Genomic DNA, 6,821 nt, shown 5'->3' with positions numbered 1-6,821 from the left:
TTGCTGAGGGGGTTGTTACCCCAACTAGCAAAGGCTCAACTGTGAGCAACAGATTTATTACCTGACATAATTAATGGCCTAGATAGTGACATTTCCCATATTATAGACAATCATGAATTATGAGCCCAGCTGCTAGCCTTCTCATTCACTGAAATCGGTTGATAAATATGTTTATTCGAGGTCAGCTTGGCCTCATCCATTAGAAATATTGTTTTTCTAAACATTACATTGATTTAATTTAACTCTAATCAATTTAAAATGGTTCTGACAATTAACAAAAGCTTCAAATATGACCTTAAAGTAATAGGATTCATTAGCTATGTTTAGGATTAAACTTATCCTAATAGGGCTATTTTTCTTCTAAGGGCATGTAGTAGGCCGACTGGTGGTCAGTCAAAATGAAATCAATTATTATAAATTATACAGTTTGGGTTGATTATGTCATGCCTGCTAATTTGTATAAATAAGGACCTCAAACAATAGAAGCCATTTATTAATAACTATCTGTGTCCCAACCTGTATCACGCTTTATGCTACAGCTGCAGGATCATCTGTTACCCATGAAGTATTATATTCTCTACTGCTAGGCATATATGCTAATTAAACCCATAATTAATTGTAACAGTTATAGTTAAAGTCAAAGTGCTGACAGCCTTTTTGGCCTATTATTCATGGTAATCAACTGATTCAAAAGGCAACGCAATCAACGATTCCTGCACTAGCCAGGGGATCGTGACACAATGGCAGCACCAGTGACAGCTGGCACCCACAGCTCTTGGGCTACAATAGGAAATATAAACCTCCAGAGCTGAAATGCCTCGCTATGAACAGTGCCCATTGTTTTTCTGAGGGAAAATAAGAGTGGAAGTCATATTCAAGAACTGCTGCCCAGTGCAGTGGTTAACAGAAGGCACCAGAGCCCCCGAGAGCCCACCCAGCCCTCCTGGGCACCAGCAGCACTCGGGGCTGGTGCCATCCCTCAGGGTCCTCTGCTTGTACCCCTCACCAAACCCTTCCCCTTGCTTAGATTACGGATGAGAATTCTGGACAGTGTTTTGGAATATCAAGAGGAGATTTTGCTGGCCCTGTTCTCATTGAACTCATGCCTGCTGGACAGTGGGCAGTGCCCAAAAGGTGTGTGCTGTCCCTGGGTGTGTTACCTGCAGAGAGAGAGAACATTCTCTGAGCAGGGAACATCGCCTTTCACACTTACACCTGCCTGTGTAGCACCCTTTGAACCTGTGGGAAATGCCTTTTCTTTTGTTCCCAGGCATAGTGGTGGATTCCAGCACCCTGAGAGGACAGGGTGGAGAGAGAAGGACAAGGGGACAGTCTGTCAGCAGAGATCCACAAACACTCTTCTAAGACTTGCTCTGGAGCAAGTGCTCTGTGTGGGCACAACTTGGGGTGGCCCCAGAGGGACCTGAGCTCTTCAGGAGGCCACCAAGGGCAGAAGAGGGAGCAAAGGCCAAATCAGAGGTCACTTTCAGCAGTGACACTTTGCAGCCCAGATGAGGTGCAGTGCCACATGGGACACCTGAACCTGTTGCACCCACAAGGCACCTGTCTCTGTGTAGGTCTTGTCTCACTTTCCTCCTCAATTTCATTTTTAGTCTGGTTATCTATCCCTGCATGAGGCCTCAGACCACAATCTCTTCCTGAGCTGTTCCTTCCATGGTCAGGCCTGCTCGTGGCCCATAGCACTGCCAAGCCAGCAAGTTTATACATTCACATCTTGAGATGTGCTGCTGCTGCTGCTTAAACGAGGTTAGCCAGAGCCTCATTACTAAGATTTACACTGTCACTTACAGAGATGCCCATCCAATCCTATAACACATAAATTTATGGGCATCACAGCGGATTTTTTTATTGTTACAGCTCATATACAATGTGTGCCCTTAGTGACACATTTTTTAATAAAATATATTGTACTAGTGATTTCTAATGCTTAAAATAAAATAAAATAATAATCAACTTTTAGCTACAGTTTCCCCCTGGTTATTGAGCTGAACTTAATGACTGGCTGAAAAGTATTTGTCAACACAACAGCTGGAGAGCAACACTTTCTTGTGGCTTTATGTCACAGCATATGCCAGCCACTCAGAACATGTGATAATTCAACTGGAGCTGGTACTACAATAGCAGATGGGTTGAAGCATTGTTATTCTCACTCTAGCTCCCAGCCCTTGAGGGATCACTAAATAAAATCAAAGCAGATGGACCATTACAAGCTCATTTGTGTTCACTACAAGCACCTCAACCTCCAGTTGTGATATACTGCACCTTTGTATAAAATGACATGTATGGTAACATGGCCTAATGAAAATAGCATCAGACTTGGCAAGTGAGGAATGAGACTGGGAAATATGCACAGATCTATTTATCACTGAGTTCTTACCTTGCAGAAAGGGTTCACTCCAGTCCCTCTCTCCCTGGTGCCCCCCCCTCTCCTCAATGTTTACCATAATATTTTTCTCCACGTTTATAATTTAATTTTCTCACACTTGTCACAAGAACTAAGAGGTGCCTGTTGGTTTTGGCTGTAGGAGCCAAGCAGAGCTCCCAGCCTGTGCAAAGACAGGATGAGTACTACTAACCTGGACTGTAAAACTCATTCCTACACACCCCTGATGAATGTGCTGACCCAGGTGGCCCACAGGGGTCAAGGCTTTAGCACCTACTGGCACCAGTCCCTGCAGGGACCAGGCCACCATGTCCATTTCCCAGCCTGCTCTTGCCATGAGGTGCTCCACAACTCTGCACTTTTGTGCTTATGGGGACTTGTGCACAGAATCAACTGCTCCACCACACCCCAGCACTTCTGTCTGTGAGGTGCCATTCAGCCTCTCTGAGCAAACTCCCATGGTATGGGAGGCACCTGCTTCCCAAGGATGAGACACTAAAACTGTCAGTTTCCAGAGGAGGATCCTTTGGGGTCTGCTGACAGGGTTTGAACTGAAAGTCAGAGTTTGAATTGAAAAACTCTTCTTGCCACCCTCAGCAGCACAACACAAAATCAAAGGCACATCCAGTGCCTGCTTAAAAAAATATGTTCTGAGCACCTTGTACAGCAATGCACCAACAATGTCACCTGAAGGGTTTTTTTATACAGTTCCCTCCCTGACCACCCTGCTCCAGGGAGCTCCAGCAAGGTGAAATATGGCAGGAAAGGTCTTGCTTTCCTTTATGACAACTGTGCTTCTCAACCACACAGACACAATATATGTGTGTGCAGTTAGTGACAATTCCCAAACTGAACTCCTCTCAAATGCGAGCTCTTTATATCTGTATTTTATTTTTTTTTCTGCCAGGTTTTAAACAGCCTCTGCCCTGCTGCAGACACAGCTGCATTCAGTGCTAAGCAGAATATACTGTGAACTTATTCAAGGCTTTGAGGGTTCTGTTTTTTCCTGTATAAACAGGAAAAGTGGGAGTAGACAGTGTCTGGGGAGAGTTAAATGCATTCTGTCTGCATGAAAGACCCAAATAAGACTATCAAACTTTAGCAAAAGCTCTGTGGGTCACCTGACTGCCATAGGGTCCCTCAGAGGTGCAGCAGTGGAAAGCCAAAGAAATCACCTCATTTGGGTTGATAAATACAGTGGAACTTCAGTGACTGCAGCATGCAGTTGAAAGACTTGTCCAGCTTTTTCTGTGAAACAGCCTCTTCCTGAATGTCTGAATTGTACAAAATGATGAATGGTCAGATAATATTTCTCACCTGACCCAGAAAGTTCAGGGCAGCTGGGCAGCACAAGGACAGTGTTCCAGGAGCATAGTGCCTGCAGCTCGTGCCACATCCTGCTTTGTTTGTTCTTGCTGAGCACTTTCTGCCCAGTGCAGTGACTCATCCCAAACTGAATTGGTGAAACTCTGTCAGAGGTATGTGCAGGTCAGGTCAGGCATCAGCACTGCCCCTTATCTGCTGGCCAGCTTTCCTATCAGCCAAATTATTTTGCTAAGATAATTCTGCTTCCTGCCATCTATTACAATAAATCAACCACTGTAGCTTCATTGAATTCTTTGCCAACTGCTGCCCTTGAAAGTCTCAAACTGTGTGGGGGACTGGGAGGGAAACCTGTACTCTTCTAAATATAAGAAAGCTGTAGATGTACAACTTGGAATCCTGGGCAGTGCTGTATCTCCTCAGCCCCACATTAATGGTGTGCCAGAGCCAGCTCAGACTGGGGCAAACCCCAATGCAGCAATCATTCATTCCTTTGAAAACAAGTTTTTGGAATGATGTGATCTCAGGTGGCAAAGCACATGTGGGTAAACACAAACAAGTGACACAGAGAGGCAGAGAACATGAGCACATGCTCAGGAAAGAGCCAGAGTAAAATGACAAGGGATTCACTGTGGTGGCTGTTGAAGAAAGAAATAAAAGTGTTCCAATGAAATGGTAATTCTCTGACAATTAATTTTGAAGAAAAAGATATTGAGGATGGGTGTGAACTGCAGAAGAAGCATCCCCAAGCACACATACTACAGGAAGACTTCAAGGGGGAAACTGTATTCTGCTTTTCCTTATAGCAATATCAAATACTGAGAGTAGCAGGGATATTACAATTCACAGCCATATTTAAAATTACAAGATGCACTAGTTTATACCCTGCTTGTATAGTTTTGTTTTGGTTAGATATTTAATAATGCCAATTTGTTGTTTTTTTTTTTTTTTAAGAGGCCTCTTTCCCTCATGAAATTTCAGCATTTTCTTTTGAGCTACCCAGAAGATCAACACTGGTTTTGCAGCAGCTCTGCTGGGATAAAACTCAGCCTGTACCAGTGTGGGTGCTGAAAGGAGCCAGCTCCTTCCTCAGCAACATGGCTGGGTTCATTCAGTCAATCACTTGGCAGAAGGATGTTTAAGCATAATTGCATATCCCCTCCCTGTCATTAAATATTCAGAGGAAAAGTCACAGAAGAACTGATAATGTAACAATAATAATGGGGCTGAAGAACAGTATAATAGTGTGAACTCATCTATCCCTTGGTTTCATTTACATGTTTAACAGCTGCTTGTTTCTCCATTATAGAAACATCATTACCTGATTTGTACGAAGAGAGGGGGAGTCTGTTCACCTTTGGGCAACTAGCTCTGCATTTATTAATAGTTGTTGCCCATCTCATTATACATTTAATTGCTGCATTATAATTTATTTATTCATTGATTTATTGTAATAGATGAGTAGAAACAAAATTACCTTTGCAAATTACTTTGATAGGTGGGAAGTTTGCATGGTTAAAAATACCCCAACATGCAGTGTGGAATGTGAGATGTTCCCCAGTGAATAAACATCTTCACACATAAGCACTAGCAGAGTCAAACTGCTCTCATTACAAAGTGAATGTAAATGCAGCCAACTTACATACTGTTTTAAAAAAATATATAATTGTAACTTCTATACAATTATCCTTACCTTCCCAGATGTCTCTGCTTCATGGAACAGGGAATCAGCTGAAAAATGAAGGACAAAGAGGATGGAAAGCAAAGACTCATCAAAAATTAGGAAGCCACAGGTGTAGGAAGTTTGCAGAGCCCGTGGTGAATGAAGCCAGGCCTCGCTGTCAGAGTGGATGGGAGCCGCAGCCGGGGCAGCTCAGCCCCAGCATCCGTATGGGGCCATGGGAGTCAGGCACAGGCAGAGGCAGAAAATACACACACAGAATTACTTCCATTTTCAGTTATTTATACATATAGGAAAGAATCAGACCCAGAACACCTCCAAATTTTTTTGTCAATTCATTAAAATTAATGATTTCATAAAAGTGATTAGTAAATAATATCCACTATCAAATTTCTGCATACACAGAGCAACCAGCTGCAAAACTTGTCAGTTAGGGGCACAAAATGCAGGTTGATTTTTAGTGGGGTCGGTGGGTTTTTTCTGTCCTTCGCACCTGGGGGCTGCAGAGCTGCCGGGGCGGTGGGACTCGGGCAGGGAGCAGGAGAGGCCTGGGAGGGAGCCGGGGCTGGGGGAGGCTGGGCCGCTGCTCACAGAGCGCCTGGCTCTCCTCTGCGACAATTCATTTCGCGTGGGAGCTTTGGTGTGAGGAATTATTGCTACATTCGTGCTGGTGATACCGTTTTTCATCACCTTTCATCAGAGTGCTCCAATGACCCTCCGATTTCCTTGGCATGTTGCATCTGCCAGCAGTGCCTGCTTCCCTCACGCACACACGGGGACCATTCGGGTCCAGCTTTCCCTGCAGAGCCCACAAGCGGTGCACTGAGGCTGGCCTGGGGCTGTGGGGCACAGTGCCCGCCAGCCCTGGGCAGCTCCGGGACACAGGCGTGGGGACAGAGCGGGACAGGGCGGTGGCACAGGAAGGGACACAGGGGGACAGAGCGGGCCCCGGCAGCGGCACCGCGCGTTGAGCGCCAGGCCGGGCGCAGCGGGGCGGGCACTGCCCCCGTGTGGCCGCAGAGCGGCAGCGGCCGCAGCGCCGGCCCCGCCCCGGCACAGGCCCACAGGGCAGAGCAGCATCACCGTCCTGCTCGTGCAAAGCTCAGCTAAACAACAAACCCACCCTTTACTGCAGCTCTTTCCGAAAAATAGCTTTTGCACATATTTTTACAATGTTTAAGGATTTTCAGTAAGATTAATATTTTTTAAATGCTTACATTGTCATAATTCCTTTTGCATGCTCAGGTAGGATTTTATTCACTATACTTACCAGTTTTTTATTTGTTTATTATTACTAAAATACTCAGGAAAAATAAATAGAAAGGTAAAGCTACTCCTACTGGATAGGAGTTAGTGTTTTTCTAGACAAAAAATGCATAGAAAGTGGCAGCTGTGGATTCAGCAGTGAAGCTA

This window comes from Ammospiza caudacuta, chromosome 13, assembly GCF_027887145.1.
Source record: "Ammospiza caudacuta isolate bAmmCau1 chromosome 13, bAmmCau1.pri, whole genome shotgun sequence".
NCBI classification, from domain to species: domain Eukaryota; kingdom Metazoa; phylum Chordata; class Aves; order Passeriformes; family Passerellidae; genus Ammospiza; species Ammospiza caudacuta.
Note: the sequence above shows the minus strand (reverse complement) of the source record.